The sequence below is a fragment of the Carettochelys insculpta genome, chromosome 3 (genome assembly GCF_033958435.1).
Source record: "Carettochelys insculpta isolate YL-2023 chromosome 3, ASM3395843v1, whole genome shotgun sequence".
Classification (NCBI taxonomy): domain Eukaryota; kingdom Metazoa; phylum Chordata; order Testudines; family Carettochelyidae; genus Carettochelys; species Carettochelys insculpta.
The window spans coordinates 29,701,955-29,714,673 of record NC_134139.1 but is presented as its reverse complement, the minus strand read 5'-3'; the positions used below and the strand labels follow the sequence as shown (position 1 = coordinate 29,714,673).

The following is a 12,719-nucleotide window of genomic DNA, read 5'->3' as shown; positions in this document are numbered from 1 at the left end:
AAAAATAAAATAAAAAGGAATATTGGAACAGTTGCATCTGGCTGTGAGAAACAGCTTCTTGGAGAAAAGCCCAGACTAAAAGACCTTGAAGAAACTGCCCAACTCTGAAAGCTTTAGTTCAAGTTCTTAACTCTTTGTGGTACGAAGTGTAGTCATGCAAGCATTTATGTTGCGGTATATGTGTATGTGTCATGGAGTTTTGTTTACATTAATTGTTTTGCTAACACGTGTTTGTGTCAAAATCTGATAACTTGCCCTTGCAGCAACAAAGAGCTGTTTTGGTTTTCTGCTACCACATTTCTGGCAATTAGCATCTGTATTAATCTGTATTCCTTGTCTTTTATGTTTGGGGCTTCTTAGTTTTTGTGACTGGTCTGGGGTAATGTTGTTTGCTTGTCTCTGTCTGTCTGTTTGTCCTGCTGGTGCATCCATAAGGAGGGGACGCCTTCTGATACGGACACCTTCCAATATAGGAAAACAGTAAGTTTAGGTATAAAAGATCTAAATCCCTTTAGTAATACTTAAAATAGTAATATCCAATAAAATGTCATTTTGGAAAATAAGCATGTGATTTGAGGGAAAGAGTAAGTCCTTAACTCTGAAGTGCCTGGAGAAAATTCAGAGTGAGTAGCTTGCAGAGTTTAGAAAGAACTGAGCATATTTGTGAATGGAGTATTCTAAGATGTAACCTGCCACCCCAAAGGGGGTAGAAAAGTATTCTTTTGTCTTTCAGAAACACAGAAAAACTGGTAGTTACTGAAGAACAACCTAAAACATCATGAATCTTCTCTCAAAAATGAAGAATGTGGTTTTGCATTTCATGTTTGTGCTTATCTTATTAATAGCATTATCAAATTGTCTATATTGGTAAGTTAACAAAAATACACATGGGCTCACAAATTTAAAAAAAAAATGCTTCGTATGTTGCTGCCTTGCAGTTACCATGTCCTGTTGCAGTTATTAAGTGTGCTGACCATCAGGTTGCTCATGATAAAGTTACATGTGGAAATGCCTTGGCTAATGCAGCAGCTAAAGCTGCAGCCCTTTCCCCCCTTGGGCCACTTCACTATCTCCTTTTTTTTCCAGGCTCCCAGTCTCCTATTGCAACTCTTATTGATACTGCACTATTCCAAGATCAGGCCCTAAATTCAGGAAAGACTATCTGGAGACTGGATGAATGTCTTTTGCATCCTCAACACCTTTGGCGCTCTCTGGACAGCCGCCTGGTTGCACCCAAGGTCCTTCTCCCTTATCTTGCTTGCATACACCACAGCGTGGCTCATGTAAGCAAAGTAGGTGGATGATTACTGTTGTTCAAACAAAATTGGTTTGCTTCCAAATTCTCCTAACAGCAGCGAAGGGTCCTGTGGCACCTTACAGACTAACAGAAAAGTTCTGAGCATGAACTTTCATGAGCACAGACTCACTTCATCAGATGCTCAAGTGGCCCAAAACTACTGTCTGGCTTGCCCTGTCTGCCAAGCCCACAACGTGGGCAAACCTGTAAAGACAGTTCTGGCAACCAGATCTCTGCCTTTGGAACCATTCCTGCAGTTACAAACTTCATCCAACTACCCAAATGTAAATCTTTTAAAAAATGTGCTGGTTATTGTTTGTTCTCAGGGTGGGTAGAGGCATATCCATGCTGGAAAGCTGATACCGCACAGAACCCCACCTTAATTAAGGAATCCCTATGGAAGGTGGGAATCCTTAGTGAGTACCAGCTACCCCTGCAACCATCTCCTATTCGAAACACTGCCCCATTCAATCCATCTCACCCTAAATGAGTATGGTTCACAGATGTGAGTGCCAAGCTGGTTAAAGGAAAATGGAAAGGAAAGGCTGCTGCAGTGCCAGTAGACAACCCCGCTGCACCTCTTACTACTGAAATAAAAGGGTCAGCCCAGCTTGCAAAACTAGCAGCAACCAAGCTGGCCTGTGAGGTGGGGGCCACTACTATTTATAGTGACTTCTATGCAGCATGGACAGGCGCCACCCAGTGGATAACTAACTGGAAAAACAACAACTGGGATATAGGAGGGAAACCTGTATGGGGACTGGAATACTGGAATTGGATATACCACCATGCCACCCAGCAACCCCTAAGTATAGGACATGTGTCAGCCCACCAAAAGAATAGCACCCCAGCTGCACAGCTAAATAACTTGGCAGATGTGGCAGCCCAGATCTCCGCCACCCAGGTAGACTGGGAACGTCTGTACCTATTGCTATGTGAGACTCTGGGACACACAGGGAGTGATGAGCTGCTGTGGCAAGCACATATCAGGGGGTGGCCTATCACCCACCAACAGTCCAGAGACCTAGTACAAGCACGCACTATCTGTGCTGAAACCCAAAAACGCATAGCTGAAGGACAATGGTTTGCTAGGCTAAGAGATGGAAAAACACTATGGGCAAGCTGGCAAGCCGATTACATTGGCTCACTACCCACCACTAGTAAACAAAGGTGGAAGTATATCCTAACCAGAGTGGAAGCTGTCTCAGGAATTGGTTTTGCCTACCCAACTCGATCGGTAACAGGACTGTCTACAATTATGGGACTAAACCGCTTAACAGCAATCATCCCAATACCCAAAGAAATTCAATCTGATAATGGCTCACATTTTAAGAATAAGGTGGTAAAAGAGTGGACCCTCCACAACACAGTTCAGTGGACCTTTCACCTCTCGTACTGACCCCAGTCTACTGGCATGGTTAAATGCTGGAATGGGCTGTTAAAAAATCACCTGAAGCCCACCAATAGTACATGGGGAAACAGATTGGATACAGTGGTGCAACAGCTAAACAATCGGCAGACCCCTACGGGAAACCTGATCAGCAAAGGATTCTTCCCTACAGGGGAAATTCCCTCAACCCCAACTGCACCACTTAATTCCAAATACGCTCCTGGAGACACTGTTGTAATCAAACATCCCGGCCTGGGAACATGAACATATATCCTACATGCTTATAAAGGGAAAGGGGTGTGGACTGCCTTAGATTCTGAAAAGGAACCAATAAACATTACTGAGGCTTGGATCACATCCAAGACCGGCTGACCTTGTGTTTTCTCTCCAGAAAAAGGAGGAACCACGTGGAACGCACACCTCCCTAGGAGTGAAGCAAGGCAGCGGCTACCTACAACATAAGCACGCACCAGAGAACTTTAACGTATATAGTATAAGTGCACTGCTACATGAGTGATAATAGATTTTTAGTAACTCTTGTGAACCTAGCTGTGCAGTAAATCCCGACTCAGGTGACAGCATGACACCTCAACTCCTTGTCATCTTCCTGACTACCTCGCTGACCTCTGCCACACCTGAGCATCCCCTCAGGAATGCCATCCACTCCATCGTCTCTGCTGCCGGTGCTACGGATTGCTGGATGTGTACCCTGCTGAACTCCTCTACCGGACTGGGAATTGAGTTTGTCCCTCTGAACCTGAACAACTGGGGAGGACGTAGACAATGGCAACTCACCGTGTGGGGTCAACCGGTAGAATACATAACAGGAGTCTCTAGGGAAATGTACCCTATTTGTTTTGAGAATGAGGATGTATCTGCCATCAAAGGTGCAGTTAAAATTTTACGTGCTGTAACCGAGGATGGAAAGGCCTCATGGTTAGAATGGCTAGCTCAGGAAGGGGATGGCATGCTCAAGAAGGAGGTGCTGGGGGGCTCCAGGGGGAGCCCTAAAGAGGGAGGGGTGCTCGGGGAGGATCCCAGGAAGGTATGTGGGGGACTCAAGGGGACTCACGGCTGCGTTGTGTTAAAAAGTGGCAGTGGCACTAGGCTGAAGGTTGTCCTACACCCTAAAAGGCAGCAAACACTCCACACTGGCATCCTGGGGAGATTCCTGGGGGCCAGAGTGACATGGGCTGTGGGGACCAATGCAGCAGCGTTACCAAGCCAGGAACTCGCTGGCTTGCCCCAGCCACTTGACTCAGGGCCTCTGAACATTCTGATTGGCCCAGTGATGGGGGGTTGGAGGGGCAGTCCCTTGGTGACATAATGGCGGAGGCCATGGGAGAGAAAGCAGAGTGCTGGGGAGGCATCAGACGCCATGGGAGGGTGAGCCAATCACTCTGTGGCCCCCCCATACAAAATGTCATATCCCCTATAAGGGGGGGCACACCCCCACTTTGTGCACCCCGATTTAGAGTATGTCTACACTACACAGCTTTTAGAGACATCACTAAAAGTTAGGTAGTATAAATAATGTGAGCACTTTGCCAGTAAAGAACTACCACAGTCTACAAGCGTTGTTTGCTTTGTCAGCTGGAGAGCACTCCTGCAGACAAAGCATGGATTACGCTTGTACTTGCTGCGGAAACCATTTGTCGTTTGGGGGGATTGAGGGATTTAAGCTCAAAACCTTTACTACTCAATTGCTAGTGTAGACAAAGCCCTAGTCATGGGTATTTTAATAAAAGACATGTACAATAAACAGAAATTCACAGCCTTGTCCATGACATCTGCTATAAATACCCCTGACTACAACTTTGCTGGGATTACCAGGAGTCAGCTCCAGCAGTAGTATGGCTGTTCCTGGGACCACCTAAGCATAGAGCTGGCTGCTGGGGTGGCCCTGGGGTCAGCCAGACCAGCTTCTGTAGCAGTCACAGTATCCTATTGAGAGATCAGATACAGAGTGACTGCTTTGTGAAATGTGTTCTCTGGCAGGTGGCATGTTACTAAACTCTCTATATGAAGCAAGTTTATCTGACGTGCTATCAACCAGGAATTGATCTGTAATATGGGGCAGCGTCCAATATACACATCTTAAGTCTGAATTTCATACATCTGCAAACCTCGCAGGTCAGTAAATAGATTTTCTTTAAAAGGAAAAGTGGCACTTCAAATGACCAAAACCCATTTGTCTATCTCTTCATTAGAGACTTTACAGAGCCACAGTCCTATTGCTGCAGCTCTGCCACTATAAAGGTCTTCCACATAGCCAGAAGGGACTACACTCACTACAGAGCAAAGTCTGGAGGGCTGCAACTCCATGGAAGGAGCAGGGCCTCAAGAGCAAGGAATGAAGACAAGGGTAGCCAGCCCTCAGGGCCACCCAGAATCCCCACCACTGCTAAAATTATGTGGAGCATCCAGTTTGGAACGCTGGGAGAAATTCAAAGGGGCCCAGGGCCCAAGCTACCACTGCTGCTTTGAATCACTGGGCCCTAGGGTGACTTCCCACTTTGCCTCCCACGTCAGCAGGCCTGCATGTAGCTGATCTATGCTGATGGTAGAAAGCTCTCCTCCTGACATAACCAAGCCACCACCAATGAGATTCTCTCCTGTCAACACAGTGTCTACACTGGCTCTTTCACTGGTGAAACTTGAATCTGTCCTGGGATATGTTTTTTCTCACCCCTCACTGACAAAAAATTGTGCTCACTAAGACATACCCTTTGAGTGTGGGAGGTCTGATGCACCCCTCTGAAGGACAAAAATTGATTCCTGCCACTAAACTCTGGGAAACATCTTAAAGTTGCTGCTGTATTTTGGGAAGTCATAAATAATACAACCCTCGTAAACCTCAGAGACACAACTGTTTTAAGTCTCTATGCAAATAAATAATGTATTGCTCTGTGTATAGAGAAGGACAGGCATTCACTTTGGCATGCATCTTTCCACAACTTTGGTTAAGTTCATGTGAGAAGAATATTACAAGCTGGAGAAAAGAGTTCTATTGAGGATGATGGGTATTTCAGAGAAAAAAAGCATTTGGGAGGAGTTAAGTCCACATCTATTTGTTCAGTCAATACTTCAAACCATTTTTAACTCTTGCTGAGACCTGATCAGATTTTAAAATAGAAACAGAATGCCTATATGGACTACAACCTGATGAAAAAGTAAGGACTCACGACTCAGGCGGCTATCCTTAATACAGCATATGCTTAAAAAAAAAGCCAGGAATTTAACTACTTTTGCAAACAAGGATGCTTTTAAGTGAATGCTTAAATATTTTTGTGAACCGAGATGTACGGGCTTGATCATTGAAGGTACTGAGCACACTGGCCAAATCCAGAAAAATACTTAAGCAGATACTTAACTTTAAGCACACAAGAAGCCCCACTGGCTTCCATGGCAGTAAAGTGCTCAAATGATTTGCTGGATTTAACCAGTGTGCTAGTCCCTTGCAGGACTAAGCCCCAAATGAGGGTGAACACTCAATGTTCAGAAAGAGAGATGTATTATAAAGTTATTAATTTTTCATCTTCATTGGATGAGGACAGGTGCTGCTGCAAAATAGATGTTCTCTATGAACAATGGGGAGTTTTTCAGCTAGTGCAAATCACAGCTCCAAATGGGGCTTGGCAGCAACCGATACCAGCAGAGCATCTGCCTCACTGTTTTTGTTGCTCAGAGTAATGTCTCTGTATTTGCCAAGCCTTGGCATCATAGCTGCTAGCTATCTGTGTGAGGCTCCCTGACAGCACCACCAAACTATACAAAGCAGGTCCAGGGAGGCAGCCTTTTTCACATGGGACCAGGCTGAGGGAAATTATTAGCCCATCATGAGGGGCACTTGCCCCTCCCAGTCTTCCAAATTTGGAGTTTAGCATACAATACGGTTTTCTTGGTGCATTGTTTTCCTTCTGACCTGGATTTCTTTTGCCTTCCCTTGTCAGTACCTCTCCTGACATTTACCAATGTGCACTCATTACAAAATGATACTAGCATCGTAAGATTCCCATTCTAGCAGAGTGAAACTGCACTAGTTCAATTCCTTGCATCAAAATGGAGAAGATGCAAAACTCCTCCTTTTCGGCCAATAAACTCTATTTAAAAGCAACTATATAGTACTGAAAGCCTTTATATAAGTTTCTATGTGACTCAGCAAAATGTATTGTACCTCCTGATCTTATGAACATTTCCAAAAAGGTCATATTTGGCAGCTCTCCCTTTTCTATTAAGTTCTGTGGCTTATAATGAAAGTAACATTTTACAGTCAAGTGTGTTTATTAGGTTCCATTGAAACAGGAGCTGAAATATGAAGGATGTTACTATAGAGCAAGGGAATAGTTAATTTACACATTAGAGAAAAAGTATAGGACAATCTAAAATTTAATATATGCCATGCCCAGATAAATCCTGGAGTCTCATAATTGTGTGACAGAGGCAGGGGAGACACACATCCTACAAGTAACACTGTTTTTCATTCAAGCCCCCTCTCTGAGTGAAAATTACATCTTGGAGTAGAGAGGGTATAGGAATTCAATACAACAAATATAAATATTCCTCTTACCATATTCTCTGACTATACTAAAAGAAGGGCAGGAGACATTTGATGTGGGTTTATTTCGGCCACAACTTTATTATTAGATGTCTGTTACTACCCAGAAGATAAAAGTGTACAGTGCAGATTTAGTTTAATTTAGTTCATAATTAAACATGGGGCTTTTATCAGCTCTCCCTCCTTTTCCATCCAGGTAATCCAGCAAATCCATTGTTGACAGGAGGGTTAAGGTGGGCTACAATAATGGGTGTTGTCTTCCTGATGTACCAACCAGAGGAGTCCCTGACCTCCACATTTTCTCATTTAACAAACAACACTTTTTAAGTCTTCTTCCAAGTCATGTATCTGCTCACTGTAGACCTTCCCTATGGAGTACATACACAAAACAGCCTTCCTACGGTTAAACTGTGAGTTGTGTCTTACAGCTTACCACCATTCATGGCATGCATGAAGAGAGCTCATCTGAAGCCTACTGAGGGGATAGCGAAAAACTCTACCTGCGCCAATATGGTGGGCAAGGAAAAATTCCTTCCCAAGCCCTCACAAAGGGGGAGGCTAGTTTAATGTCCGCAGAAGGTATTGAACAAACCATGTATGTTACCTCCTAAAGGAGAGGGAGCACATTAGACTGCTCTGTGCAAAAGGGAGGTTAAGGCCCAAGGATGCCCCTTTTGAATACCTGATTCCTAGACAATGAGTCAGGGCCCATGCTGACCCTTCTGCAGCAGATCTCCATCTCCTTCCCTTCCCCAAAAATATTCAGACATTTTTGGATGAATAGTTTTTTTTCATCCTCAAACATTCTCATAATTCATACACAACACCATAAAATTTCACAGGCACATCACTAGAAGCATTTCCTTTAATAAGTTTCAGACATCAAAATTTATCCTTTTAACTATTTCTGTAAGCATTTAGTTGATTTTCAGGACTTTCAGTAGTTACAGATAAGCTGCCCTCAGGTGTCATATGACAGGGAATATCATTTTGCCTGGAGGCACTATTATGTTTACAACTTCGTCTGCATTTCTAGCATCAAACTTTGTTGTCAGCTGTTTATAACTCAGCTGTGAAAACTGCTATGCCAGGTCTCAGGCTGAAGTCAACATCCCCTTCTTGCCTCCACCCTCAGTAAAGTTAAAAATGATTTAGTTATATTAAAGTTGCATCCATAAGATGGAGATTTACCAGTTAAAGAAGTTTAATTTTATTGCCTGAACAATTCGGCCATGTTTTATTTTACAAATTAAACTCGGCAACATGTATGACAGAGTTAATGGCCCAGATTCTGATCTCATTTACATCAGTACTGGGGCTTGATCCAAAGCCGACTAAAGTCAATAGATAAATTCCACTGAGTTCAGTAGACTTTGCTTCAGGCCCTGAATCTGAAATAACTAACTTACCCAGGAAAGCTCACTACCTAATAAATAAAATGTTTAGTCTTTAAGGTGCTAGAGGGCAGTGTGCTTTGTTTTGCGAAGATACAGACTAATACAGCTACCCCTTGGAGACTCAGTAACTTCAGTGTGCTATTATATCTTGTGTATCTGAGATCATAAAGCTACCCTTTAAGGCTTTTTATAGGGAGTTTTTGTGCGTGCACGTTTTAAATAGCTTAATTTTGAGCAAACAGGAAATATAGAAAGACTTTAGGTTGCAATTCCAGAATAGTCAAAATCCTGAACTCTGCAGTCCATGAGACCACATTATATTTTCTATTGAAATTATCAAGAAAAGACTGAAATATGAGGCCTTTTCATTCCATTAGTAATTATTCATTTAAATACTTTCCTAAGCATAATACTACAGGTTGTACCTCTTAAATCTGGTACTCTCTCCCAGGTGTTATAGGATGAGAGTGCACTATCCTGGGACTGGTGCAGGAGCCTTGCCTGCTCTGTGGCAGCAGGGCTGACTGGACCATCTCCCCCATCGCAGCATGGAGGGGGCAGTGCAGGAGCCCCTTCTTCCTGCAGCAGCAGGACCAGGAGTTGGAAAGCCCTTCCTGCCCCCTGGCAGCATGGAGTGGGAGCAGGAGCCTCCCCGCCTGCAGGGCAAGGGAACAGAATAAGAATCCTCTGGCTGCCCAGTTGCAGCTGGGAGGCAGGTGCTGGTGCCCTGTGGCAGCCCCATGCAGCCCAGGTTGGAGACAGAGTCTCCAGGAGAGTGAGGCTGGTACCTGGGGCCACAGAAGCCCCAGGAGTGCAGGGCAGTATTCAGGCAGAAGCCCTGGACTTCCCCTCATCCTGTACACTCTCTTGTTCAGTACCTGTCAGGCCCAGATCATGCCAGAGAAGGGAGGTGGAGTAAAGATGGTCTCTCTTGATTTCAAAATAGGGAAACTGTCCCACTTGATGGGGTTTGGTGGTCTCCCCGTTCACTTCCATCACCTGATCATATGCTCTGCTCAGCATCATCCACCCGCTGCTCCCCCACAAAGTCTGAGGGGAGCATTAGGACTACTGATTCAGCCAGTGGGGTGGGGGCTCCATCTCAGGCTGACTGGGGCCTGGGCCACCTTGGCCTGTGCTAGCCCCTGAGAAGCCCCTTCCCTTGGATCTGCCACTTCCCCTCCTCCAGCAAAAGTTGTGGTTTCTCCTTCAGCAGCTCTCAAAGTCTGGGGCTGCCCTTCCCTAGCTGAAGGCTTCCCAAGTCCCACTAGCAGTTCTCTAAAATATCTCCAGTCTCTGCACAGTATCACTGGATAGGCAAGGGCTGGGGACAGGCCGATCATCAACAGCTCTTCGTGCTTTCCAACTCATAACGTCATCCAAGTGCAGGGTTAGGCCTTCATGTCCCCATGGACACACTGCGGCCCGATGTTGCCATGAGGAGACCCCAGGTCAGGCATGAGTGTTCGCCAGTCCAGGGTCTGGGCACACCCAGAATTAATCAGCCCAATTCCTTCTGTCCCATTGACGCACAGTGTGACAGTAAACTTGGTGGGGTGTGCCCATGTTTATAGGGTCCAGAGGTTCCCAGAGCTGCACTCCACATACAGGCAGTCTCAGGATCAGTGCCCAAAGCCCTTGCATGTAAAGCAGGCATCCTGCTCCACGGTGGACTTTGACGGGGGGTCTCCCTCAGGTGCCCAGGATAGGGATGGGTGTGAAACAGCATCTCCTTGCTGGGGTGCAACAGGGAGTCCTGGTTCTTTGTCCGAGGGGCAGCTGGTTTCCCAACAGAGGAGCTGGTGGGCTGGTCTGAAGCCCAGGGGTTGGAGTCTGGGGGTAGCCTGGAAGCCCTGACTCTTTCGGGTCTCAGGGAGGGGTGGCAGGCTCCACAGTCCACCCTGGTCTTGTGACCCCTGGCTCCTCCTAGTCATTCATGCTGGAGTGCCTCCAGCTGATCTGGGGCCTAGAGAGGGAGGCACCCCTGGGGATTTGGCCACTAAATAGTTCTCCATCAATTGGATGGCTGTGGTTATATTTTCCAGGTGGTTCTACATCACCCACTCTCCTCCCTAAGAGGGCACAATCTGAGTGAACTGCTCAAGCAGGATATGCTTGGCCATCTGCACTTCAGTCTTTGTTGGGGCCTGATACGCAGTTTGGGTAATTCCCATCAAGTATGGTGCCAAGATGGCCACCCACCGCCCTTGGGCCCACTGGGCTACTGTGGACACCCACTCAAATGTCTACAGCAATGCCTTAGGGTCATCCTCCGGTCCCATCTTTGCGAGCTTGATTGGCACCAGTGCAGGTGCTGGCAGCTCATCTGGGATCCTGGGTTGTAGCAGGGAAGTCACCTGCTCCACCAGCTATTGTTGGTGGGTTGCTAATTCCCCAATTAGCTGTTGCTCCTTTTGGCCCATCTGTTGGAGCAACTACTGTTGTTGTTGCTGCTGCTGCTGCTGCTGCTAGCTGCCATGTTGCTCCACCATCCACTCCAGCAGGGGCTCCATTGCACTTCAGAGGCTCACACTCACTGGGTCTATGGCTGTCATGGCAGTATGGTCCATCAGCAGAGCCAGGGCAATGCCCACATTCTCCACCGTGTGTAAGTGGTTCCCACTAGTGGCAGGGTTGCCTAGTGGCTAGGCCCCTGTGGTGCCTAGACACCCAAGGTGTAGGCCTTCAGCCCACATCCTAGAGACTGTAGTGTTAGTTTGGGGCATGGCCCCAAGAGTCTAGTTTCCCCTCCTTAGGGGTAAGGTTCTCTGGGAATTTCTCCCCTTTTTAGCCTGGGCAAGGGTTTGGAGGCTGTGTCCTCTGGCGGCCAAACCAGTGGCAGCTCTGGTTCAGGCCCTGTGCGAGTCAGAGCCAGCTCCTGCCTCCTGACTGGTCATCCCTGAACTGGGCTAGCTTTTCGCCTTTTATCCTGCTTCCAGACCTGACATAAGCAGCAGGTGAAACGGGGTGGGGCTAACTGGGCAAGCAGGCTCTGTTTAGCCCCTGCACTGCCAGGCCTTCCTCTCACTCCCTTACAGCATGTCTCTTTAAAAATAAATACATTCCAGCCTGCTTATCCATAGTTCAAGAAGAAAAACTGACAAGGCACTAAGTTTGGCTGGTGGAAAATTAATCTGGGTCACTCCGTAGTACAGTTGCTATGGCAACTGCATTCAAAATGTAGCAGGCACCCTCTTCATCAACGTTAATATAACATGAGGTATTCTTTGCAAATTTTTAATCAATGTAAACCATAAAGCATCCTTACAACTAAGTCTGAATCAGAAATAATGCTTGCATGGCCTACACCTCTCCCCTATGTCAAATCCTGGTCACACCTCTCATTCTCTCTTGCTATATATAAGAAGCTTGTCATGTCATTTTGCTGTAATATATTTTTAAAGACAGAAATTTAATGATTTTTCACATCAAATGAATATAATTTTTAGCAGTGTGTCTGTAATACATTCAAATGAGAGAATTAAATGAAGGGTTTTCCATGGGCGCATTTATTTAATATCTGAAATTCCCCAGCATTCATTGACATAGCCTTTGGCGTATTTTGACAGCATATGGAATACCACAACAAGAAGTACAGCTCATCTAGACTTTTTATAACAATTTCACATGTAGCATGGGAAACAATGATCTTCACTTCAAAGTTAAGAATGCAGTCAGGCAGGCATGCATCATATCTCCGATACTTTTTTAACTTAGTCATAGACTGGGTTACATGGCATACAACAGAAGATGAGCCAAGAGACGACAGATGGTTTGTCTTCTCCACACTAGAGGACCTTGATTTTGCAGATGACCTTGTGTTGCTCACTCACATGCATTGTCATATGCAAGAGAAGCAAAATCGACTCTTCACCTTCGGAAAACAGGAAGGATTAACAGCCAGAAGAAAAAAGAAGTCATAACTCTAAACACTGAGGCACCAGCATCAGTCAAGATTAATGGCCCTAACCGACCTGCCCCAGAGAGCTTTATATACTTGGGTAGTATCATCAGACAAGATGGAGGCATTAGAAGTGATATTCAGAGCATACTCAGGAAAGCCATGTTTTAACAGTG

At 45.7% G+C, this 12,719-nt stretch overlaps 1 protein-coding gene across 20 annotated transcripts in view; it reads right to left on the bottom strand.

Moving 5' to 3' along the window:
- Positions 1 to 12,719, bottom strand: part of NRXN1 (neurexin 1) — a 1,123,636-nt gene that overhangs the window by 894,274 nt on the left and 216,643 nt on the right. The gene's annotated exons all lie outside the window — the stretch shown is intronic.